Source organism: Calonectris borealis, chromosome 8 (assembly GCF_964195595.1).
Source record: "Calonectris borealis chromosome 8, bCalBor7.hap1.2, whole genome shotgun sequence".
NCBI lineage: Eukaryota > Metazoa > Chordata > Aves > Procellariiformes > Procellariidae > Calonectris > Calonectris borealis.
The window spans coordinates 30,352,849-30,379,495 of record NC_134319.1 but is presented as its reverse complement, the minus strand read 5'-3'; the positions used below and the strand labels follow the sequence as shown (position 1 = coordinate 30,379,495).

General features: G+C 45.9%; 1 protein-coding gene across 13 annotated transcripts in view; it reads left to right on the top strand.

Moving 5' to 3' along the window:
• NTMT2 (N-terminal Xaa-Pro-Lys N-methyltransferase 2) overlaps nucleotides 1-23,653 on the top strand; it is a 47,767-nt gene extending 24,114 nt beyond the window's left edge. For 6 of the 13 annotated variants that reach the window (XM_075156714.1, XM_075156713.1, XM_075156726.1 and 3 more), the window contains 6 exons: nucleotides 599-801; nucleotides 2,305-2,465; nucleotides 3,677-3,790; nucleotides 18,023-18,207; nucleotides 21,721-21,769; nucleotides 22,276-23,653. The gene's annotated coding sequence lies outside the window, so the exon portion shown is untranslated. The other 7 variants (XM_075156715.1, XM_075156716.1, XM_075156720.1 and 4 more) reach the window with 7 other exon arrangements.
• The last annotated feature ends 2,994 nt before the right edge of the window (nucleotides 23,654-26,647 follow it).

Genomic DNA, 26,647 nt, shown 5'->3' with positions numbered 1-26,647 from the left:
AACAGACTCCAGGAGTTACCTGTGACTCCCACCACTGCAGTAACTTCAAGGTAACAAGAAGTCAATAAACCCCCATCAACAAAATCCCCACTGGGATCCAGCAGCTGAGACTCTGAAGCAGCAGTCATCAAGAGAAACTAAGTGATTCAGTAAAACATTAACGTTCCCAGAGGAACCATATTTGGGCTGCCTTGATTTGGTGAGAGAGGCAGCCCTGACCACTTACCAAAGGCAAAACGTAGGCCGTTGAAGAGGCTCCTGTTTGGATGGTGTCTGTAGAGCCGCTCTGCTATCTGACTTGCTCCCCTGCCTGTGATTAGGCTATGTATCATCCCTAGCTGTCTAGATGCCAAGGCAGAGGGACCCTGAGCAAGTGAGTACTTTCTCACCCTACACTAAGTCATTTCACTGCTCAAGTAGGATTCAGTCTCTGTCTTTCTGTTCTCCTAGATCTTGCAGATCCCCAAACTGATGTCTGATAGCGCCTTCAGTTTGCAGCTTGCAGTAATTCTGATTTCAGTGGGCAGAGCAAACCCTGCCTTTGCCCTAACGTAGCTGAGATCAGTAACTAATTATCTCCTTTTCTGGGCTCTTTCAGCACAGGCGGCTTTGTCCTGTCTCCCTGAACAGACTGCATTCTCTACAGCGAGGAGAGAAATGCCACTTCACAAAAGATGGCTGAGCACATCATTGCGGTGATCCAAACCAGCCATGCAACAGCCAGATGCAACAGGCAGATGCACGTACCGAACAGAAAGGATTTAGGAACCAGTGGACTACTTTCTGTCGCTGCCTTCTCAGGTAGACAGATCTACTTACAGTCAGGCTTTTATGGTCTCCAGCATCTCAGCATCAGAGTATGTTATAATAATTAGTACATTGATCCTTTCCGCCCCACTGTCAGGTGGCAAAGGACTAGTTAGCTTCATTGCATGTATGGGAACCCCAGAAAACAGAGTTACATTCACCTCATTTTACTTCAGCTGTTTAGTCCAACTGGTTATTATAACTGCCTAATAATCAAGTAAGCAAGGCCAGTACCTCTGCAAGACTTTTCAGTCCATCCAATACTAGGACAAATCTGACATTAGGAATATCCTGTCTCTCTCTGCTGCTTAGTGGTTTGGTCGTCAGCTGGAACCATATACCTAATGTTAAATGAGTTGAATCTCACCCTGAGGGAAGAGGGGCCTTAGAGAGTTGTATGCGTTAGAGCAGGGAACAGAACCCAGCTCTCCTTAGTCACAGCCATGTGCTCATACCACTGAGCCATTTTCTCTCTTAGTTGTGTAAACTGAGGGTATTTGGGTTTCCAGCATGGTAAACAAGGATTTAACTACTTCCTCCTCCCAAGTAACTTTCCCTGAAATTAACACGGTAAACAGAGCCCTCGCTCTCAAAAAAGCCTTTCTGCTTGGTGTTGTTTTTGTAACTGATCCTCTGCTGGAAAACAAGCAACTCAAATTTCTGCTAAAAACAACCCAAGGGAACCTCTTAACAATAACATTATAAGCAGTCTTATACCCTGCGTCGCTGCGTCCTGTGACAGAAGAGTGGATACCCACCCATGGCTGGGTTTGTAATCCTGTGTGATAAAGAAGCGCTAGGGCAGCTGGCAGCACACAGAGAGTGGCAGAGGGTGCCTCGCTCCCCTCCAGCTTTGTGCCGTGCTTGTCAGACAAGGGTGGACAGAGCAGCATCTAGCACCTGGGATCAGGAGCCAGAAAGAAGCTGTGGCCTCCTGCTGGGCATGTGCGAGTTGCAAATGTGGTGGCAGGAAAGGAGCAGGATGTTTGACATAGAAAGCAGGAGACTTGACAGGCTGGAATATTTTCATCCTCATACACCCCATTTTGAGAATGGTTTTAAAATAATGACATTTTAGGAAATAATAATCTTGTGTTTGTAGTTAAACCCTTTAAGGCTTAACTGCACCGTGAAGGTTGGAAAGTTGTTCTTTCAAAATGAAAATTCTTACAGAACTAGAAAATGTAGAAGTGGTTCTAACCTGCCTTTTCAGATTGTGTCCTTCCTTTCTGTCCATTAACCATGAGTGCACACAAATAGCCTGATGTATCCATAGAAGCACGGTGGCAGAAATCAAAGATCAAGACAAAGGTGACGAGTAAGGAGGAGGCAGTCATAGACAGGAGAAAAACGCTACTCCTTTTGACTGGGCAATAGCGAGAAACTTGCTGCCTATCACATAGTCTAGGAATATGTGTTGGAACTGTGCCTTCTAAATGTCTTTACTTAAGGTTAGGCCTAAAAGCACAAAGCAGCTTACAGCACTTTCATTCATAGGTCTCAAAGGGTGCAGTGCAGAGAGGAGCATATGGTAATCCCTACTGTAGAAAGGAAGACAGTGGCCCGAGGCATCGTATCACTGAGTAGCCAAGTTGGGAATCCCACCTGAATCAATCCTGTCTCTGGACAAAGCTGCCACTTCCCTATAAGTACAACAGGTAAGTTTTTCACAGGCTCGGGCTAGGTTTTCTTTGGCATGCCGTGTATCTTTCCTTCACAAGGGAGCTGAGAATGACAGCTAGCAACCAGCCCTCAGCCAGGGCCCCACTGCTGCTAGAGGCAGAGCGGGGCCTGCAAGGACAGTGTCTTGGTACGGTAGGATGGGAGTTCCAGCCAGGACAGCTGAGGTGAAAATCCTGCTCAAATCCATATGAGACACCCTTGCAGCTCAAGACATCCATCAGCTAATCCTCCCTTTGGCAATCTCCCCACTTACCCCTTCCATCAAAGGAGCTTGGATTACAACGGCTGCTGTCTTAATGAGTGAGACTCCGAAAGAAGCTGGTTTCTCCAGGACAAAAAATAGAGTACTTTGCACTCTCCAGATCACCTTGCCTCTTAAGAGAACCAGGCATTTAAAAAACTGTTACTGAGCCTCAGGAAGGAGGCGAGTGCACCCAGGGAGCTGTGCACACAGACGAGTTGGGGCTGAGAGAAGCTAAAAGTGCCTTGTCTCATGCCACAAAATAATCATGACCTGAACTGGGCACAGAATCTGTGTGTCCCACCTTGCAGGTTTTTGAGCAGATTGTGAGGCCAAGGCCCTGGCCGTTCACTGTCACTACAGACCTAGTGGTGTTCTTTGGCAGAGGAAAGGTGTTAACTCACATTTCCTGGACGCACTCCAATTTGGCTGACTATATTCTTGCGTTCTTAAATTCCTGCCCTACCCACCCAATCAGTTTTGACTGTTTGCTGATTCCCCCAGTTGCTTGTTGCTGTTGGTTGTGGAATGGCCGTTCTTTCACCCTGGAGCTCACTGCATTGTGTTGCTTAAGTAATCTCAGGTTGTAAGGTTATCTACCATGGCATTCCCTGTTCTGGAGAAGCACGTTTGCAAGATGAGTTCCCCCGCCTTCCTTTCCAATCCTTGGAAGTGTGGCTGTCACAAGAAGGATGGTGGAGTAGGGTGGTCTCATGTGCTGTTGCAGAGCTGATGTGCTTAGAGAGGGCTTTCCAGTTTCTGAGTTTCTCTCATCGCTGTTTCCCTGTAACTATCAGAACAAACTGCCCATGCCCCTCTAATCAAAGAAATGTGAAGTTAGCAAGAGGCCCCAAATAAATTTCCTGGCAACAAGACAAAAGTAAGTCTACTGAGAAGTTTATGCAAAGAGAATTTCTAGTATATACAGTTCTGTCTTGTTCTCAGATGCCCATACCAAAGCAATTACTGTACAGGAGATGCCGACTGGCTGGAAGAACCTGTTCATTCTGGGTCCGTAATGGAGTCTGTGAGGAGCTCAACTTCCTGGTGTGGAAGAAGGTAAGTGTGTGTGAGGAAGGGAGGCTGGGACATGTTTATTTGGGAGGGTAACCTTTCTGGGCTGGGAGCCTACTTTTTAATTTATTTGGTGGTCCGGGAAAATTCGTCACATCACATTCTTCAGCTCCTATTTCCACTGAGGCGATTACATCACCCCGGAGTCTTAGCTAGCTAACAGGGATGCAGCTGTATAAAGCGCAGGCTGGCTGTTTCATGATGGTAGCGATGCGGTTTGTCCCTAAGACAAACAAAGTTGCACAGGAAAGGTAGAAGTCTGGGTCCAGCCAGGGAAATGCAGATCCAAAGCCAACTCTGAACTTTGAGCCAGCTCACGGATGGTTTTTTCCATGTCTGCTTTTACCCCACCCTTGAGCTCCTCACATCAGATCCAGAGACACATGTGGCCTCTATGTTCCTGTAAGCACAACAGCTGCTGTTTCTAGGTTCCCAGGAGAAATGCCCAGGAAGTTTCCAAGTGATAACTCCAATGATCTGAGAAACATTTTGATGGTCTGGAGTTGCAGGGCATCTTGGCTTCTTGACAGCACTGTATTTTGCAAAACAAGGATGAGAGTTCAAGGCCTGCAGGAGTTGGGGCAGAGTCTCTGCAGAGGGTTGTGGCAAAGTGTTGAGAGCTGAGGAAGGTGGAAGGGGAGAGCCCTAGAGTGTGGGGTTTCCACGGTACAGAATCAGTGGCTCTCCCACTCACATGCTCGCTTTTTGGTGTCATCCCACATGCTAGTGTGAATACAGGAGAAAACTTGGTGTCTGCTGGGTCACAACCCCTTGCTATGGCGTGCCTGGGTTCAGACTCTCAGTATTCAAAGGAGCGTTGGGGTATTTACTCATGGAGTCTCACAGCACCTCTGAGAGGTGTCCAAGTACTTTACCACCGTTTCGCTCACAGCAGTGGTAAAGCAGTGCAGGGAATCGCCTTTCACAGCCAGAGAGTGTGGCCATGTCGAAGCCAGAAGGAGAAAACTCGGGGCTGCCTGGTGCTCAGCTCACTGTGTTCTCCTCCAGACCCTGCTGCTTCCTCTGCGGAATGCTGTATCTGCTTCTGAAGCCCATGTCTCGTGTTTCTAGTTTATCTTTGCACCAAAATCTTAACAGCAGTTTAAAACTGGCATAATTGGTTTTGATAAAATGCATCTCTAAGCTCTTGCAGGCAGGGATTCTGTTTTCAAAAGCTGAACTGTTCCTCCTGCAACACAATGCAACCATACTCTCAGAGAGTTAGTAAATCCATGCGTGCCCTTTAAAAGAAGAAATCAGGAGGATTTTTTAGACATTTTTAGGCAAAGGTTCTTTTTGTTCTTTTTTTTCTTCATGCAGCCTCCTTGGTAACCAGTTAAAACAAATTCCTCCAGACTGTAAACTAGAGATAATGGAGCTCGCCTTTAATCTCGGTCCGCTACAGATCAAGTTACCTCTTAGAAATTACTTATCCTGGCCAAGCAAATGAATTGGAATTGATGTTCTTAATTGTTTTCTAAATTGCTGTTCCCCACTCCCTTCCTCCCCTTCTCTCCACACAGCTGTTTTGCATCAGAGTCTAGTCTAATGGGTACTGTCACTCACACGAGGGGGTGAAGTCATGTGGTCATAAAAGAGAAAGATTGGGGGAAGAGAGAGAAATACCACCCAGTGCATTATCTGGCTGTGACACACACAAATTGAATAGAAATAATTCCTCCTAGGGGGCTAGTCCCAACAATGGACACAGTTCTGTCTTGGGCTAGAAAAATGTGGAGACTCACTCCGTTCTCTGATACTCGTTTCTCTCTCACAGAGAAGGAGGATGATTAAAGTGCTAGTTTGGGACACAGGAAACCTGAGTTGAAACTGCTGACTCTGCGGCAACCTCCTTTGTCTGGTTTTGTGCAAGTTGCTTTGTTTATGCCTTAGTGGCTGCATTTGTAATACATAAATAATACAATTCCCTTCCTTTCTCCTCAGGGCAACAATGGTCTTTCATTAGCGGTATCTTACAAAACAGCTTAACCTGCTCTCCGTCTCCAAAAAGTGCTTCAGTACTCCCTGTGTTTACATATATTAGTCTCCAGCTCACTTGGAACTTGTGTTGCAAAGCCTTTGGGCTCTGGGAGCATCAGGCCAGGACTCAACACCAGAATCCCATGCCTCCACATCCTCTAAAGTGGGGACAGAGCTCAAGTCTTAAGCAGGAACCATCTCCTGAGGATATTTTGCTCATATAAAAATCATTCCTGCATGTGAAATGTATGCAAACAAAACTATTTCACCAACTTCCGTGTCCTGCCACTGTGTTCCCTGCCGACCTATAAATGACCAATAATCCCAGTTTTGCTGCCAGCAGTTTTCCAGAACTCAGCTGTTGCCTTTCAGACCTTGTACTTCCATGGACTGGCAACTGTTTTCTGCTCATCTCTCCATTCAGAGTAGAACCTAAAAGAGCAGAGGTTATCCTCCTCTTAACCTCTCCCAGAAGGTCTTTCTTGACAAACAACAGTCTATCAATCACTTACTCTCGTTACACTGTCGAGTTAGTTTTCTGAGGGAGACCAGGGAAATGGAGAATTTGCTGCCCACATAAAATCCTGAAGTGCCTGCTGGAAAAGCAGCAGATTCTTGGATACCTGTTTGTAATATCTGAGAACACTGTGTAGAATAAGTCCAAGAAAAAATGGCAGGAAAGAAGGAATTTTATACAAAACGAGTTAAAAAGTCATGCTAGCTGCTGGAAGTGGTAGGACTATCATAAGCGAGGAGACTTTTTCCCTCCTTTTCCGTAAGGAGAACATGGATTGCTCGGGCTCACTGCAGCACTGCACACAACTATCGGGTATCAGATCACTGTTGACACTAGCAAAATCATGTGCATTTATTCTGCAAATGCTAGCCTGTGGGAGCTGCACATTTAGCATTCTTTGTAACTGGAAAGAGACTCTAACACTGGCTGGCCTGTCCTTACAGACACAGCCACTCTGTTTAAGTAGCCTTGTTTCTTAGGAAGTGTAATGCAAATAGTTATGACGATCCATATTAACATCACAGCACAAATACTGTTATCTCCCTGAAGAAAAGAGAAGGAAAAGAAAATCTACCTGTGACAAACCTTAGTTATGTGACTGGGAGGCGACCTGATGTGGTTATGGAGAAAATGGTGCAAGAATCCAGAGGGGATGCTCTTCTGCAGTTAGTCATCTCTGAAACAGGTAGGGCCAAGAGCTGGTCACTGTCCTGGAAGGAAGAAAATCAAATGTGCAGGTGTTGGGTGTTGTGAGTGAGGTTTTCAAAAGTGTGAATGTGAGTTAGGTGCACAACTTCCAAGTCGTGTGAATCAGGTACACCTAATTGTCTAAATTTGGGATTCATTCAGCTGTCTAATAGTCTTAAGTGCCCAGTTCAAAGCTAGTTTTCGGAGATCTCTCAGAACTCAGGGTAACGAGACAGGCAATTCATGAGGCTGATACATCCTGCCCATCGCAGGCACTATGCTAAAAGGCTAGTGGCTTCTATCAGCAATCACAGGAGTGGTCCCTTACCTGGTTCTGTCAAAGTGATCCAAAACAGCAGACCTAGTATTTAAAGTGACTAGGTATGACTGTGGCTCACAGGAGAATGACCTCTAGGAAGGGATGGCTACAAAAAGATGTAGGTAGGCAGTAGCGTCCTTCTGCCGTCACATGCGGGCACTATTTTTCAGTCTGGGAGGGAAAGCAGACAAAAGGCGATTAGAGCAATGCTCAGGAAGGAACTCTGACTTTCTCATCACAGCTTCCTTTTATCACAGGAGGATTTTTCTAGCTGTCAGAGCTATAAGCTGAGCTCCTGCTCTTTTTGCTTCTCACCGCGTTACCAGTAAGGAAGAATCTGCACCCAGCATTTAGCTGAAGAGGTGCCAGGTAGAAGGGAACCCAGTGTGCTTTTTCTGTAGCAGTGTGTGCTAATAGCAGGAAGGAGAAAAAACTCATTTATGTCAATGAAGCAAACAGATGTGACCCTTAGATGGTGCTTCCCTTGCTGACATTAGGTACTTGCTGACTCCTTGAATAGCCCCATTCAAATCAATGTAACTGCGCTTGGAGCGAGGTTCTGCTCAGTGTTAATGAAGATGTCGGAATCTGGCCCACAGGGAATAAATGCGTTGAGCAAGAAGGGGCTCTTTTATAACCTCTTTCCTAGAACATGTTTGGAGGCCTACATTTGCAGCTGGTTCCTATCTCAAAGCCGGGCCAAACCAAGCCCCCCGCACCAGAAGATGCAAGCGTGCCCAGACTTTTGGAAGTTCAGCTCCAGATCCAAACATAGGCCTCATCCAAAGTCGATAGACTCCCACTGACCTAAACAGACGTTTGGCCCGAGCCTCTGTGACTTGGGCCCATCCTGACACAAAGCAATACCCCGTACACCAATACTGCTGGGGTGTCTGGGCCCATGTCTGTAAGAATATGATCCCTTTTCTTTTTTTTCCTCTTGCTTTTAAATTTCTTTTTAGGGAAGGGATTGGTCTCAAGGAGGCATAAACTCCCTTCTTTTCCATCCCTGATTGAGTATCAAACTCCTCCGCTGAGATTTCTCCATGGAGACATTGGGTTTTCCTGGCAGGCAGGGTTGCAAACTACTCAGCGGAATGTCTACAGCTCTACAGCTCCGGAGGAGCCAGGAGGCTGGGCATCCCAGCCAAGGGAAATACTGCTGTCGTCCCAAGAACACTTTCATGGAGACTGAGGTGCATACTGGATTAGAGGCGGCTAAGCTGGGTTCTTGGGGGTTTTTGTTGGTTTCCTTTTTCCCCTCGAAAATCTAAAGCACGGGGAAGAGAAATCCACAGACGAGAAATCTGGGGATCCTTGTGGATGTTGCAAAATGTGGTTTGTTAATGGATCTTTTTACTCCTGGTACTTCTGGCTTGTTCGACACATACGCACACATACACACATACAGAGAATAACTTGGCAAGCTCATGTTTTCATGGCACAGCACCAGGAAATGGGAGTTCCCCTCCCAACAGAGAAGATCAGGGCAATGAGGCAAAGGTGGGGAATCAGACCCAGCCTGAGTCTCAGCGGAGCGCTGGCCCGGACAACTCTTACACAAATAATCTCCAGGAGCTCTGAACCCGTGCTTCATTGTGGACACAGACAGTGCTGTAGAAAAAACAGACTGAAATTGCTTCTCTTTCATGGCATCTGTAGTGTAAAAACGGTTTTCGTCCAAGACATTTGTGGTCGGAAAATCCTGACACCTCATAAATTATCTTAGAGGCGCAACAAAGCTTCAAAAAGATGAAACTCAATGCTGAGGTCAGCAGGAATTTTTTTGCATCTTCTGCAGTGGAGGAGCGTTTTCAGTCTCAGGAAAACCACCACAAAAAGAGGCAGCAAGAAGAGAGAATATTTCTTGGCATGAGAGCCTCAGTGCTCAGGGGAGTAAGGCGTCTTCTATTATTTGTTTTTGGCCACCTCTGTGTTCACACATCATCAGAACATGATCCAAGTGACCAGGGGCAGCCTGATAGCGAGGTGGCTGCTGCAGTTAGGTGACACTTCCAGGTCCACCCAAACACTCAGGCTAATTACCCTTGCATAGTTCTGGGGGCTACATGGGTTGAGCACCTTCCAGGATTGGTCTGACGACTTTATAGGTGAGGTGGGTGCAGGATACGGGTGAAGTACTGCAAAACCACGGCAGGCTTTAGTGTGAGTTTGCAGAGAGTGTGGAACAGTGTTGCGAGGAATGGTTTATGGTCTCTATCAGCTCATACACCCAAGCAGTCAGTTGGCATTTTTTAAAGCTGTTTTCCTATTCCTCTTGACTACAAATGCAAACCCACGGCTGGAGCTCTGGCTGCCCTGCTGCGTGAGGCTAAGCAGGCTGCTTAATGCCTTACACCTTCCCATAACTATAGCTAGTCTGAATGAGGACAATTGCCTGGCGGTTTCTCTTGCTCTCTTCTTGGATATTTCTGCTTTGCTGTATAGAGGAGAGTTTCCTTCTTCCAGATAAGAAGAAGGTGGAGAAAGAGGACCCTGAGGGTGATGTCACACAGAGCCCTTTTTAACACAAGAACCTCTGCAGGTTCTCAGTTACCACGTGTGGGTATTGGGGTGGCAACCAACTGTCCTCTGCAGCACATTAAACCCTGTGTTGGTCAAAACAGAGGAAAATTGAGGTGGTGCTTGAAAGGAAAACAGACACCTGGTGTCCAGGATGACCCGTGGTTCCCCTGTTGTGGTGTGTGGCAGGAAGGACCTAGCCAAAGCCAGTTAGTTCAGGAAAGAAGGGCTTTTTTGCGGGGTGAAAAGTGGAAGCGATGTTTCTAAGAAGGCAGAGACTCTTGTCTCTGTCAGGAAGAAATGGTCTGTCCTGTAGCAGGCCCTGCTGCTGCTCCTACCAGCCTGCCGCCTTACGTACCTGCTGCCATCCTGATCCATGCCTGGCCTTGCCCCGCAGGGCTCATGGCAGGAGGTCTGGTGCTGCGCGGGGCTGGAGTTGTGCCTGCAGCCTGGTGAGGGCTGCTTGGGAAAGGCAATGCCCAGGATGTGACAGCCAGCCCTCCTGCAGGGTCCCAGCGCAAGGGGGATGCTGCCAATGTAAAGCTAGTTTTGCAGGCGGGGACAATCCCCCCTGGGAGAGACAGTGGGTTTTAGGGTCGTTACTTATCCCCTTTACTGAGCGATCATCAAAATGGCTTCATTTTAATCTGTAGCATTGCCTGTTGCTTTTGAGTGTCTTATTTTGGAGAGTGAAGTTACAGGGTAAGATGTGAACTGCCTTCCTTTTCTGTGGGTGGACAAAACTTTCAGATTTAAAACTTCTCTCCATATGTTCAGCCCTCTGAGTCCCTAGCAGGATCTGACCTCCCTGCCCACTTAGTAAATCAATGGTTTCTAAGGCATGTAGAACTGATTTTATGGCAGCAAGATGCATTTCACTAGATTTATGTTATTAAACTGGAGGGGGGGAAGCCTCCTTTTATTTGGGGCAGTCCTTGAGTTTTACAGGCTTGTTTGAGTAAGTAATTATTTTGGTAATGCTGGGGCCTCCTTTATTGAATCGTAAATGCATCCTGAACAGCTCTCGGAATAACAAGCAGACCTTTCCCTGAAAGTCTATGGATTGCCCTGATTAGCAAATCTGAACATTAGTAGTTTACTCTCCGATTTGCTTTGCTGCTGAGGGCTGCCTTGGTTCACTTCTCTGGGGCTACTCACAAGATTAAGCGTGTATGTAAATGTTTGCAGGATCAGTGCCACAAAGGAAAGAAAAAACAACCCAAAAGCCGTTTCTTTGGAAACATCCTCTCTGACCATGTTAGGAAAAAGGATCAGATAATTGGGATCTTTATGATGCTTATTATAAAAAATGTTCTGGAACTAGTTCAAGCACCAATCAGAAACCACATTGTTCCACTAAATCACTTTCAGATGCCATTTCAGATACAGAATACAATTACTCCTAGTTTAAAAATATAAATGTTCCCTTCGTAAAACACACACACACATACACACACACAACTATTTTAATTTCTTTTATTTTTATCTGTCTTGGCTGGAGTTCAGGCTTTCCACAGTTGATCTATCAACAGATTTTGTACCATTTCTTTCTGCCAGGCTTTGTGCAGAGCCCACCGTACGGTGCAGAAGAGCTCTGTGACATGGACGTTAGGACTTGACATACAAAAGAGCTCTTGCAGAAGCCGGGGGGCTGGAGGCCCAGGCTTGGATGTGTATGTGCCTAAGAAATCAACTCAAAGCAAAACCTGGAACAAAGATTTTGCCCGAATGTTGCATTAAAAACCCACCCGAGATGCCTGGAGGGATTCCTGGTCTGTGATTTTTTGTTATTGGATAGCTATGGGTTTTGTGAAGCAAACTCCCTTCCCTACGTGGTGGCTGCCGCCCACGTGCTCTCCTTGTTAGGAGAGCGTGGAGGCCATCTGTGATGAGCTCAAACTGCGAGCCTGGCCCTGTTTGTAATCGGGGGACCCGCCCGCCGTCCGTGCTGTTTATGTGCGAGCACATGCTGAGGTGCAGGCAAACGGGGAGGTGTGAAAAAGCTGGAGGGGGAAAAACCTGTTACACTGTGGGCTGGCTGGGCCGGGCACCCTATGCTCGCCTGGGGTCGGCACAGCGTGAGCCCGCTGCCCCGACACAGCCCCTGGATAAGACATTTAGTGTTGGCAGACACATGCAATCTCCTTTCTTCTGAGTCAACACACAGACAGGCACCTCCGGAGGGTTTCTCAGCCTCTCTGTAAGGTGTGACTCATTTCCTAGGAGGAGCATCTCTACAGAGAGGTATGGAGGGAGCCAGAATAGCTCGATAGCTAACCCCAGGGCTTTGGTAGGCAGTAAGCTGGTTGGAAAGGGTCCCAGTCTGCCCAGCGGCAGCCCTCGGGCAGGCTCCTGAGCCTTGTGCTTTCATGGTGTAGCTGCTGGGCTGTGCAGAGGACTTTTCCACCTCACCAGAGCATCATGCTGCCTCCTTTCTAATGGAAAGCTGTCCTCTTTGTCAGGAAATCATCATTCGTCATTGCTGAAATCCTTCTCGAGAGTGGTTCTGTTTTGGTGAGCCCAGCCCCAGCCACGAGTCTGCGGGAGTGCAGCCTGCTCTCCTGCCAGCCGGCTCCGTTGTTTTCCAGGGCTTGGGGCCCCTGTGCTGCGTTCCATCCTGCTGTGGGACAGGAAGCCCACAGACACCCGGAGTGTTGCCCCAGAATCCAGACAAACACCCACCCCCCCCCCCGAGAGATGCCAGACCCCCAACAACCTGGCAAGAAGCCCTGGGAACCTGGAATCAAAACAGGGATAACAAGGCTTAGCTTTCTACCCCAAGGCTAGGGATGCTTGAGGATGCTGCCATCTTTCAGACACTCCACGGACCGTCCTTTTTTTTTCCTTTTTCTGGGGCGAGCAGAGGGATTTCTCAGCATCAGGGCAACGTGAGAATCCTGAGGGCTGCATTTTGGAAAAATTTATATGGAAACATTTTCATACTTTCCAAAACAAAAGATGCTAAGGGGTTTGTTACTAAGGGAAAATTCCTCCGCTAGTTTTGCAAAGGCTGAGATTTCTGAGTTTCCTTAGCACTGCTCGTGCCTTCTTTAGGAGGGCTTTAGTCCCGACATTGAGAGGAATGGCCTTTGAACTCAGTGGTAGCTTAAATACAATGTGTGAAATCCTGGCCCCAAGGAAAGCAGTGGGGTCCCAATGACTTGCACCAGTAAGCGAGATCAGGAAGTCGGGCATGGTGCATTAGCTGACATTGCTTGGGCCTCGTGATGGAGTAAGGGATCTGCTCTGAGACAAACTCTTGGCTGGGATGACCAAAGACCACTTTGCTCCTGTGTCTCCAAAGGCTGGGAAGCGAAGTTTGAATGGAGAACAAAGCCATTTCTGAAGAATGGATGTTTAGGCTGATGTATGAGATGAAGAAGCATTTTATAGCAGTCTGGAATAAATCCGAGAGAGGGGATTTTCAGAAGCACAGGCTGTTCCTCCTACCACCAGTGACTGATTTTGCAGTGGGAGCAGAGTCAGGCTGATGCAAGGTGACTGTGGAAATTCGACCCTCGGTGCTTAGGATTTTTAGTGTTTCTGGCAGAAGACTGGAGCTCTTGCTGAGATGCGATTACTCCTGTGATGTTTCGTTGTTACAATAGAGTCATAGAGCCTCGTTCAAAGGCTGGGACCCCCCTGTACCTTGCTGCATCCCTAAAGAATATCCCAGAGATTTTTGATCCAACTGGGCAATACCCTACCCAAGTCAAGAACAGCTCATACTCCCCTTCAATGAGTATTTTTTAATTATTACATATTAGTGTCATCAATCACTTTGTTTTTCAGCAAGATGGTTGTGGCCTTTGCTGCAACATGCAGATTTCTATTTAAAAGAGAGGTTGCTGACAAATGTTTCGCAACTCTTGCGTTACGATGTGCTTCTTACCTCAGGGATGCAAGTTTGCTCTGCAAACAGGAAACATTTTTCACTGATGTGGTGGGGAAATATTACAGATCCTGATGTTGCTAACTAGAGATGCATTATCAGGTGTGGGACTATTCATGAGGCACTAGTCATTGGTAGTGTGTGATTATTCAAACCTCTCAGGTTTTCTATTTTTCAAGACTATATTCCTAGCCCTTCTGATTACAGAAAAATTTCTAGCCCAATGAGACAACTGCACCTGAAAGCCTAACAAAACCTAGAAAACCAGTAAAAAAGGGTCACATTTCTTGTTCTTTTCTCTCTTTTTCTTTCTTCTCTTCCTTTTCGTGCCTGCCTCCTGATTCAATACTGAGGTTTGGCAGCATAGAAAACTGCAGTGGGAAGAGAGCCAAGATTGTTTGTGCAGATGGGCTTAAGCTGCGGTATCAAAGGTGCAGTTCCATCCTTGTATCCAAATATCACCAGAATTCTGTTTCCGTTCACTCTGATGGTTGGGCCTGAGCTCTTCTGCACAACAGAAAAAGCTTAATTCACCTATGTGAAGGTGTGGAAAACCAAGTGTCAGTAGTTATTAGCAGCAGCGGGACAAGTGCCATGTTTCTAGGTATGCATCTCTTCTGGGGCTCACTCCTCATTCTATGGTAACATTGAAAATGCCGGAGGAAGCAGAAGCAGCAGGAGCAGAGGTAATGGGCTCAGAATGGTGCCAGAATGCCACGGGTGAGTTTCCTTGCAAGCTGCCCATGGAGAGGGCCCGTCAGTGTGCACCAACAGAGCCATATTTCATTTGCACATAAGAACCTGGGGTTGTCCTGGGAGGCTGCGTAAGAAATGAGGCTCCATGGTCGGTGCAAAACCAATAACAAATACTGCGTTCCCTCCTACCAAGAGATCAGAGCGCAGGGGGGTGCCTGCAGTGGAGGAAGGCTGGGACAAGCGCAGAACAGCAAGGATGTTTGTTAGTTCTTCATTGTATCTCTTACCAAGCATAACTAACCTCACCACCATCAACAGGGATTGTGACCATGGAATGAACCCAGCTCTGGGACCTACTGGACATTTTTCATTAGAAGATTTTTAAACAAGACGTTATTTTTTGTGCGAACATTAAAAAGTACCTGTTTTGAATATTTTTTATGGAGAAAAGAAAAGCAAAGAAAACCCAGTCTTTCCCAAAATGAAACATTTTTATAATGTGAGAAAGTTCTGTTTCCACAGTTTTTGAGTGTTCTGAAATTTCTTATTTTCCAATATGAAATGTATTTGGTTATATTTTTTTAATGTTTCAGAAAATCAGTGTCAAAGTGAAAAACGTGTGCTCATATATCTATCAGTATAGTTTAACTATGAGAAGTTTATTTTCAAAATATTACCTTATCACCAATATAAAACGTTTTTACCCACCCTGGAAGAGCAAAGGGATTCAAAATCATGGAAAAAGCTCATGAGATGGAGGACCAGAAAGAAGAGGAAGGCAGGTGGCAATGAAGAGAAACAGAGGAGAAGACTTTAGGAAGGAAACAGAGGGCATTCAGGGGAGCACCACCAAGGTTAAAAATGGAGGAAAGCAGGATGAAGCTGTTTGCAGGATAGATTCCCTGCTGTGGAGAAGTCCTGCATAAGCGGACGACTCTGGATAGTCCACAGGCCTTGACGCAAGTTCAAGAGGTTGTGCAAGAATGGTGATGGCAGGGAGGAGGGGGATGTACTGAACACTGTATTGCTTTGTTTGGATCTATCTGTAAGTTTTATGCAACCTACCATAAAAAGTAACAGTGCTAAAAAATTTTGCAAAGCCTGCATGTCATGGGCTTTGACGGTCATGTGTCAAAGATGATCCCTAACTTAGACCTCCTACAAGGCTGCAGGGGTGGGGATATGTGTGCTTGATTAGTGGTGTGAGAAGACACAGAGGCCTGGAGGTCTGGTTTCCGTGGGGTGGTATCAGAGCTCCTGGGTTCAGGGTATGCAGGGAGGGCCCCCGAAGGAGGCAGCGCTGTAGGCTCAGCAAACCTAAGGAGCACTGTTCCTATGCGCTGCTGGGAGCCTGGAGACCATCCAGAATAGGGGCAGAGCCTAGCTTGCAGCACGACGACTTCTCCACGGCCAAATACCAGAGCGGGGCCGACAAAGGAGAAGGATGAAGATGACGTGCTTTAGTCCCGGCACCTCTCTGTCACTGGCAGGCAAACCTGTCCCCAAGGGCAAATTCTGCAGAGCCAGCTGCAGCCATCCCCCTCTGCAAAACACGCACGCAGTGTGGGGTTTCAGAGGCTTGCAAGGGCCTTGAAAACCACCTCTTGGGTGTGCTCCAATCTTGAGTAAACACTTCAAGGACACCACCGAGGTCCCCTGCCTCTCTGGCAGCACGAGCCAAAGTGATAAAAATTGAAATAAAAACCCCAAAACAAAGACAGAGGAAAGAGGGAGAAAATGCTGTGAGGCCCAAAGGGCTAAGGATGTGGGTACTGCTGGGCTTAATTGTCTTCTTCCTTGCTCTTCGAGGAGGAATGTTGCTGGGACAGCGTTGCTGTCTTTTGGATTGTTACTGGTTGGGGTTTTTTTTAATATTTTTTCTTCCCCCAAAGCAAACAGGCAAGTGACGTAAAGCAAATGGAATTGCGGTTCTGAAGCCGGGAAAGTCAGAGATGATCCCAGGCTGCAAAATCCAGATCTGGGTTTTGAACTCCCTGTGTAGCGCAAGGCCATGGAGGCCTTCAGCTGGGCTAGGTCTGCCGTGTGGAAGAGGGGGCGAGCGGCCAACTTCAGAGTCAGGTTCAGGTTTGGATTCTGAAACAAACCTCCCTCACTGAAAGTTCAGGGTCGTTCCCGGAGGCCCATGGGGGAAGAGCCGATTCCAGCCCTTCTCTAACAGGTCTTGGACTTACTGTAACAATTCATCTGGGCCCCTAATGAGGAAAGCCGTCTTCTTTGTGATGACAGTTAAATATGTGCTCAGGCTCATTCCTCAATCAAAGGTTTACATTGTATTAGGTTTAAATTATTTCTGTACTGTGGGTGCACCCTGATTTCACAAACCTTGCAGGCTATTCTGGTTTGGGACACGTGGAGAACTTCCAAAGACTGTTGAATTAAAGCAGGTAGATGTCTTCTCACAACCTGCGACCTTGTTTCCATTATCAGCCTTGAATCCACACCATTGACTTGTTCTACAGGGATGTGAGGGGCTGGAAACATCTGGAAGTGACACATAAAACAAGCCTTGAGCTCCAATAATCACTGCAAATCTGTGATTGCTCCTTGATTTGAAAGCTGGAATTCTCCCCAAACTCATGGGCTGACTGGACTGTCCATTGGATGGTTGGAAAGGAAGCAGTTATGATTTGATCAATATTTCAAGCAAATCAGTGAGGTCAATTGAAAGTGAACTCTGAGAATATGTTCGCATTGTGGGTTAGCCGCAAAAGAGATTGCTTCGAGGTCTCAAGCCAGGAGAAGGCATTACAAGTCAATCACGCCTCCTCATCCTCATGGCCTCTGCAGGCAGAGTTGAAGGGCAGTTCAAGGAGATGGAGCTGGTACGCGCAAAGTAACTCCAGAGTCTGTGATTGACTCAGGTCGGTGAAAGAGGCGTAAAGGTGGTGCTGTTACTGGGTAGGAAATAGGGTCCATGACGCATGCAGGGATTTCAGACACTGGGATTTTTTGCAACATTTATTGGAGCAGACAGGCTAAGAGCACTGAGGGATAAAGGATCCCAAATCAAACAGTCTAATTGGTCTCAAATGGAGTGACTAAGGAACTCTCTCCATTCCAAAATGGGTCAAATTGCATTTTAGAAGGTGATCTCTGAAATTTGAGTGGGAGGCCTGGATAGAAAAATGAATGGATGAACTCATAATTGACATGGATTCCATTATGGCTAATACCTATGTCAGAGCTGCCACTGAATATGTCCTGCAAATCCAGTCTGGGGGAATTCCCTTCAGAGATGTGACCCAGGTGAAGCAGACTATTTGCCGTGAGCCTGTGAGGAACTGAGATTTTAATTGCAAACATATGGCTGGGTAACTTTCCAGCAAGTGAAAACTGGGGGATGGATAGAGACCTGCTCTGAAACAGATGATGCAGAAGGGCTTTCACTATCTCTGATCCTCATAGTGGGTTTCTGTGCTCTCATATCACTTTATGCTGAACAGAGGATTGTAAAGAAAGGAAACATGATGTCAAAATTTAATGTTGGCACAAAAAGCCCAGTGATTTTAGGAAGAATGAGGCTGAAATTAAGTTCCCTGTGATTTTATTTAGACTTGGTTCCCTGTTTTTGTCCTCTAAAAGGCATCGGACTGATCTTCAGCTTGCTCCTGTCCTGGAGAAGACGTAAGGTGGCTTGTGTCATGCACAGTTCTGCCTGGGGTCAATTCCAATCTGAGAAGATGGCCTGAAGGACAAGGTCATCACCCACTTGTGATGGGGACCAGTGTGGCTGCTTAAATTGCCCATCCTGGTGTTCAGCAAGCAGGGTAAGTGCACTACAGCAAGGAGGACCTGGGCACCAGCTCCTGGATCTGATTGCTTCCAGGAGCGATAGGGCACACCTCTCCCTCCACATCCAGCATCAGGATCAACAAGGTGTATAAGCACAGACAGACCTACAAGATAGCTGAGGCAAAGACCAAGGGCAAGGGCCCGAGTTTAAAGGCAGCTCCCACGTGAAGTGGGGAAGGGCCCTGTAGAGGCTTCTTGCAGTTGTTTCACATTGTTTTTCACAGAAGTCTGATCTCAGCTTGCAGTTGCACTGTATCAGAGCTGGCCTGTAGCACAGGTGGCCAAACCCCAAGGAAAGGGGAGAGGCTGAGCTTTTCGGTGCACTTGGGGCCCTGGGAGTTCAGACTGTGGATTTCATCTTGTCTGTTGTTCTCTCTTCTGACTGTCCCAAAGGTTTTCCATGCTTTGCAGAATATCTTTAATGCTAGGAAGTCCATGTGTGTTTGTGCTTTCCTCTGGGACCTGGAAGCATGTCCTTATGCATAATGAAAGGTGTAGAACTATTGTCCTGGGTGACTGGGAAAGGGCAAAGGGGAACGTGAGCTGGCATTGATCACAAGAACAGAAGGAATGAGCTCAAGGGAGTTTTCTTTTCTGAAAGTGTTTTTGTTTGTCAGGTGACCTTGACAGGACAAGGACTTAACAAGACAAGAGCTACTTTGTGCTAGCTAGAAAGGAATGTAGCTGGGTCAGTAGAGTTTTATTAGGTTGCACAGCATCTTCTGGGTCCTGGCTTGGGAGAGGCAGCTCCTTGGTGTCGCAGATGGCCAGTCCACAGGGAACTTGGGCCTTTTCAGCGCTAGAGTTGTATGACTCCTGAGTGTTGGAGGCTCAAGTTCTGGAGTGAATTGAGCAAGGCCTGTACTTGCTGTGGAGAAGGGATTTCTCCTTCCTTGAGCAGGCATCCAGGTAAGGCAAGCAGAACATCGAATGTCAGCTGGGAGGTTGGCTTTTCGAAGAGAATCAAAGATGAGTTTGAACAAATATGACAACCTGTGAGTGCTGTTTTTGGGTCCGTAACTACACTCTTCCATGTGACCTAAATATTAAGGTTTGAAGAGGCAAAGATTGTAAGTAACTTACAGTGTAATTGCTGCTTTGTGATGATGTTTAGCAGTTCACACAGGCCACAGCACCAATTTTGGTCAGGATAATTTTTTTAAGAGCAGTGTCTGGGACGTCTGTGGCAAAGGCTCTGGTTATGCCGAGTAGTCCTGAGAATAGAACCAAGAAAAGTTGGGTCTGCAAAAACTGAGGCATTTAACAGTAAATATTCCCTAAACTGGTGACCACATGTCTGAAAAGGAAGATTTATGCAAAGTGGGAAGGGAAGTTTCATAACAGCACTCTGTAATAAAATAACAACAGTGACGTATGCACACATGTACACACACACTCATTCCAGATAAGATCAAATATCCAACACTCCGAAGATGAAACACTTTTCTATTTATTTTTCTCCTTCTGACTATGAAATACAATTTTTCTTGGACTGACAGTTCCAGGCAGAAATGCTGTAGAGAATTCTTTCAGCTAGTGCTGGGGGTGAGCTCGATCCTTTGCTGTGCCAATGTATGAATAGAATCATAGAATTATAGAATCATTTAGGTTGGAAAAGACCTTTAAGATCATTGAGTCCAACTGTTAACCTAACAGTGCCAAGTCCACTGCTAAACCATGTCCCTAAGTGTCACATCTATGTGTCTTCTAAATACCTCCAGCGATGGTGACTCAACCACTTCCCTGGGCAGCCTGTTCCAATGCTTGACAGCCCTTTCAGTGAAGAAGTTTTTCCTAATATCCAAGCTGAAGCTCCTTTCACACAACTTGAGGCCATTTCCTCTTGTCCTATCGCTAGTTACTTGGGAGAAGAGACCAACGCCCACCTCGCTACAACCTCCTTTCAGGTAGTTGTAGAGAGTGATAAGGTCTCCCCTCAGCCTCCTCTTCTCCAGGCTAAACAGTCCCAGTTCCCTCAGCCTCTCCTCATCAGCCTTGTGCTCCAGGCCCTTCACCAGCTTTGTTGCCCTTCTCTGGACACGCTCCAGCACCTCAGTGTCTTTCTCGTAATGAGGTGCCCAAAACTGAACACAGTATTCGAGGTGGGGCCTCAAAAGGCCTGTACCCCAGGCCTTTCCTGCCCATAACTCTTCTTGCATATCCCAGTCCTTCTGCCCCTCAAGTCCTGCTCTTTGCTCTATGCATCCTTTTCCAGGGCACTGGAATACATCTCCACTTAGATGTTCTGTTGTCAGTGACTTCAGCAGATAATGTAGAGGTAGGGATTGGAGTGGAGCCATCAAAGCAATAGTGGGATCTGTTGGAAGAGAGGAAATGCAGAAAGGAGACAGAAAAGGAGGTAACAAGATAGAAGTGGAAAGGAGGGGAAGTAAAAAGGGGAAGGTGGAGAAGGAAGAGAAAGAAAGGATAGAAAAAGCAAGGATCCCAAAGAATGACAAATTACTCCTCTGAGCCATGTTATATACGGCATAATTTATAGTAAATTGAAATATTGTTGATCTATAAAGGCTGTATTGTTCTCTTTTTCTCTTGGCCAACTACTGCTGACGTAAGCAGGAACTCTGCTCTGGGCTGAAGAAGTCGAGAGCCTAGCAAGCAAGCCTGGCACCCGGACTGGAGCTGGAAGTGGGATTTGGCCTCTGCTACAGAAAGACTTTGAGGACTCAGACTTAGAGGAACCCAGGGAACGTGAGGCTGTTGGGCAAGCTTCAGATAGGAGCTTTTAGTCAGTGTTTCTTCTACAAAAGCTAATAAAAATACATCTTTAAATCTCTTCCAGGAAGATGTCAGAGCTCTCCTGCAGAGTTAACATGCCCAACACAGAGAACAGCTTAGTCATTATAGGATAAGGCATAGGGGTTTAAGTCCTGCTAGGAGTTCATGTATCCTGCAAGCTTACTAAAGGAGGTGGTGCTTACTCCATGATGTGTATAAATGTATGTGCGTGGGTATATATGTGTGTGTGTGTGTATCACTGTGTATAAGCTTATGCAGCTATCTGTTTTCTCCCAATAATTCAGTAATTCTGCCTTTGGCTTTGCAGACTTCAGGATCCTGGCCAGCTGGAGCAGGAGAGGCTGCCAAGTCCGTCAGGTTGATGGAGCCAGCAGGCTGCTCCACCTGACTGTCTGGAAGCATTCTTTTGCTCTCTTGGGAGGTTCCCAGCACATCTCCATTTCCTCTGAAAGAAGACCCATGACTGCCAGCATCTATGTCAGATCTTCTTTCCATGGGTGCTGCGGCTGCAACACCCAGAGACCCATGGCCCTTCTTAGCACTGTTTTAGCCATCTCCCAGCTGCACAAACTCTGAAAATTTCCAAAATCTAGCTAATGAAGCACATGAAAAGCCTTAGCTAGTGCTATAGCTGCTTTATAGGGATAGAGGGGATGATCTTCTCAAGAATTCTTTATATCTCACAACCTGGTGAAGACAGTAACAAACCATATTTTTCTGTTCTTTTAAAGGAGAATAACTTCTTTGTCAACAACTGAGAAGATCCTGAAGAATCCCGAGGTGCGTGAGGAGGTAACAAGGGGACAGCTGAAATTTATGTTATTGTTAAGTTTCTATGTTAATCTCAAGAATGATCATGCTGAGAAAGTAAATCCTTTGCAAATGCTCATGAATCTCTGGTATTCAGGTGCCCTGCAGGAGAGACGCAGAGACACAGAAAAGATTTTCACCACTTGATCTCAGCATGTGGCTCTCATCTGGTGCTGTGTGTTCTGCCTGCTGCTTGCCTGGGACAGTGTTCAGAACAAGTGGGATTTTCAGAAGTGATCCGTATAGGGGAGAGCAAGAATATTCCTGTTTTCCCCCCTGCCCGGGCTAAACAGATTGCTCCACCTCCACCTCCCCTTCTGGGTCCTCCTCCTAACTACAGGTGAAGGATGGTTCTTCACAAGACTTGGAAGCAGAGGCTTGCACATCACTTGCATTGACAGTTCTGTTATCCTTCTGTAGTCATGCTCTGCTGCTGTACTGCCTAATGGATAGTGTTGTCCCTTCCTGTGTTTCAGCCTCCTTTTACACCTGAAAGTGCTATCCTAAGTGCGTACACCGCACCGAGGAGCCCCGAAAGGGGAGAGAGGGACAACAGAGAGAAAGAAGAGGTGGAAGAAAGCACCAGCAACAAGCCCAGGAAGTTCAGTGAATGCATAAGCCACACCATTAGCGAGTGCTGGTGAAATGCGTAACGTAGCAGAGAGCAGCCTTACTGGTTCTGGCTGACTCGAACAGGAAGTCTCTTTTACCTGTCATTAACATGTGAGATGTTCACCCTGCCGAGGAAATCTGTCACTGTTTGTTCAGCTCACTGTAGCTTGTCATATATAGAAAAGACATGCAACTCCATGCTCTTTCTCTCTTCCTTAATGCAGAGGTTCCCAAACCATAGCAAAGATCCCTGTCAACTTTGTTCATGTATTTTGGAGCACTTACACTTTTATTGTTGAACTTTGAAGAGAGTTTTTAAGAACAGTTGGTTCTCCAGACCAGCTACGAACTTCTATGACCTCACCAGCCATCCATGGATCAAGGGTGGGAAGTGCTGTTTTGGCCAAAAAGGTGCCAATTTTTATTATTTTTCTTTGATTTTTTAAATATAACAAGAATTCTGGTGAAGAAGAACTGCATGTAAAAAGGAGCTGAGGATTAATGAAGAAGCAAACGGGAGGTCTTTTTTTGCTTATGTGGAAAGAGAGAAAAAATAAAACGGCTGCTTGTGGAAACATGGAAGCTCTCCAGTATAATGAATAATAAGAATTATTTCAAATATATTTTCTGAGATCTGAACAGTATTTATATGCAAATACTATCTGAGAAGGTAGTGGAAAAAATCAGTTTTCCTAACATTGGCTGGGAAACAGAATTTGCAGTTCTGGAAGACTTGCGATTTCCATAGGAACCAGATGAGATGAAGTAGAAAGACTTAACAGAGGTGATTAAAAAGTATTTTGTACTGAAAACAAACTTTCTAGCTGAATGACATAAATTACATTTAAGGGAGCAAATGGCTTTCTAGCAAGTTTAAAAAAACATGCCAGTATCTGCCCTTTGGTAACCCTGTGTTAGAAAGCCTTAGAGAGCAGAGAGCTCAACTGCAGAGCACAACCTTAGAGGAACCATGGGCACATCTTTGGGGTGGCACACTGAGTTGGAGTAAATCTAGTTTATGCTACCAGATTTTTGGGGTCCTGTTCATATTCAAATACATGCAAAAAAGCCCTGTGCTTCCTAAATCAAGAAGGGACTTTCACTATTTTCCCTTGTTCTGAACAGAGGTTGGAGATGAGTGATGTGGGCAGAACACTTCATCCCCACTGTCTGGCGTTTGGGAATTTTAATGAGAGAAAGAATTATGGATGATATCTTGCATTAAAGATTTGCCTAATTTTGTGTTTTGTTTTGGTTATTTTAGCAGTAATAATTTTGTGGTTTCTGTACTCACCTTCCCAAAGAAGGGAGCCATCACAAACAAGCAAGCTACTTCCTCTGCAGTGCTATTTCTGTTTTGTTTTATTAGTGAGCTAAAAAAAAAAGCTTTGATCTGCCCTCCAGCTTGATATGTAATGAGATATTTTCATCAAACTCTGCTCTTGACTGAACTTATATTAATCTCAGCAAGATTAATGCAGATACGTGTTCTTACGGGCTTCTGGACAGTCAGATGGGATCTTGCAGTTAGACTTGCTGGTGCGAGTTCAGGGGACACCACTGCAGGGACAGAGATCTTTCTACAGAAAATTCATTGCAGGATTGGCACATAAGAGCAAATGCGTTCGGCCTGAAGCACAGTTAATTAATGCGTGGCTAAAGCTTGCTTATATGTGTTGGTCCTTCTCCCACTGAAGCTGACGGCAAAACTCCCATGGAGTTCAGCAAAGTGGGATGGAATCTATACAGAAATTATTTTTCCCAGAACAACTTTGCAATAACCAGTGGATTTGCAAACTCCTCACTCTGACACATTGAAATAATTTGGGACTTTCATTCCCTTTTGCTTTAATTGGACTTACGCTACATCTGAGTCTTCCTAAGTTGGTTGCTGTGCCTAAAATATGTGCAGGCATGTTTGCACTCTCTGAGGGAACATGGAGGTTAAACTAGAAGGCGAGGTTATGTTAGCAAGGATATTTTCTTTTTATACTGCTTCCAAAGGCAACCCTGTTTTGGGCTCACCACTCTGCCTTGACCGCTCTGTGCCTCTCCATACCAAATCATGCTGGGATTTGATGATAAAGCACATCCTCTTTCCAGGAGCCAAGCCAACCCCTACATCCTAACTCACTGGTGTTCTGGTACCTTAGGCACTTTGTGGTTAGAAGGCAGACTGCAAATGCGGGTATTAGCCGTGGTGACTCTGGAATGTCCAAACCCGCTGTAGGAAGAGAAGAAATTTCTTACAGAGCGGCTGTTGCCCATTTGATTCCCAGTTCCTTTGTTTTTATGTTTCTCAGACTGTGCCAGCTGAGATAGCTCTTAGCTGGATACCAGCACTTGCAGGGACTGATTTGGTTCATGTCTTCTATAAAAGTTTTCCATCTCTGACCAAGGTATTTCAGATCAGGGTAAAAATGTGAGTAAATCAGAGCTGGCATCTATCCCAGACATATCAATTCCCTTAATTCCCTTTTTCCTGTGGCTTTGGGACAATCAAAATAGGGAATGTTTCCATTGCTATACCTTTATGAAAATACAATATGTGAACGCCATATCCTGAGTGCATCTAGTGTGTTTCCTTACCTTGGTCGTTACCAACTGCGCAGCTTTCTCTGGCAATTATGTGAAACGGAGCACTGCAGTAGAGTAAATCTTTTGGCAGGGCTTGTTCCAGGGAAGATCAAAACCTGCAACGTGACAGTTAATGAAACAAGGAGAAAGAAGATGGAAGCTATCAGTCCCAGCCAGCCAACACTAACAGAGTCCGAAGGCAGCTGGAGGTGCCAAGGTGTCTACTTGCAAAATTTGGAGAGAGCTGTGGGGGTCGTAGAGAGGGCTGCACCAAGGCCAGTTTTCCTGGCAGGAAAAGCCACTTACGATAACAGAGGAGCAGTGGAGACAACTCATCCTCTCCAAGAGGACACGTACTGTCTTTTTTAAGATACAGAACAAGCTGGCATTATTCTGCATCCCTTGGGCAATGGTACTTTGCCATGGAGCTGACCTGGGTGGAGTACATGGAGCATGGCATGGATCCAGGGGTATAAACTGAATGCGCAGTGATTGCAAGGACAGGATGGCATGAGCTGAGCAGTGCAGAGCACCTGGTCCCCAGGGGACACAACCACTGTCTTTAACCAGGAGTTAAAGACAAAATGTAGCGGTCTGCTGCAGCATGAACCATAAAGCAGAGCAGAGAGCAAGGGCCTCCTGTAACGAGCCTATTTATCTCTAAAGCAGTGTTTCTCAGGCTGTGATCCATGGGCCTTTGGTGGTCTATAAAACATCCAGTGGTGGCTCATGAAACAATAGTAAACCCTCTCTCCTCCCCTCCAACAGCCACAGAAGCAAGCACGCAAACAAAATGGGAGAAAAGAAAAGCTACTATAGACTTAACTTTCAAATTTTAGTCTTTTGTTTGTTTGATTTGATAGATGAAATATACAAGTTGGTCTTTGGATTTTTTTTTTTTTCTGAAAAAAGGTTAATCCTTGGACTTGAGAAGCTTAAGAAATATGGTTCTGAGGGTGCTATTTTCGGAGCCAATTACAACAGCATTGAAATGTTGAAAGATTCCTTTTGTTTGTTGAAAGATTAGGCTGAAGCCCTTCAGTCTATAAAAGAATAATAAGCCCTAGTGGGATAAAATACTTCATTGCAATGAGTATACAAAAGCCACCTCAGAGTGGTATGTGGCCTGGACGGAGGCACAGGGCTGGCAGAGCTGGCACTGATAGTTACTAGAGCTATCAGTGCCCAGAAAAAAAGACTGTGAGCTCTCAAGTTATACAATCTCATCCTCTACCTCCTGCCATCATCTAGAGCTGATTTGGTAGCATTTGCCAAATGATACACGTTTACACAGTGTGCCTAGCCCCTGATAGTACCCTTCAGTCTCATACAATCTGCTGTGAAATGAGTTGTTAGAATGGAAGGATTGGCAAATTCATGTTTCGTGAAATCTTGGAGTGAAAGCTAGCTCTAACTGACCTTTTCTTCCTTGCCAGTATTGTCATCTGGGATGTTTCTGTTTTGAGGACCAGGCAGTGTACATCTTGCAACTGTGTAGAGTTTGCTTTTCAGATAATCCCACTTTGACAACTATAGTTTCTGGGTTATTTGTAAACCACCTTGAGATTCATCAGTAAGGATTATGTAGCTGTGCCTGCCTCTGACTTTGTGCAAATTAGCTGCAAGTGCAGCTTACTGGAGGGTATGGCTGAGCTGAGG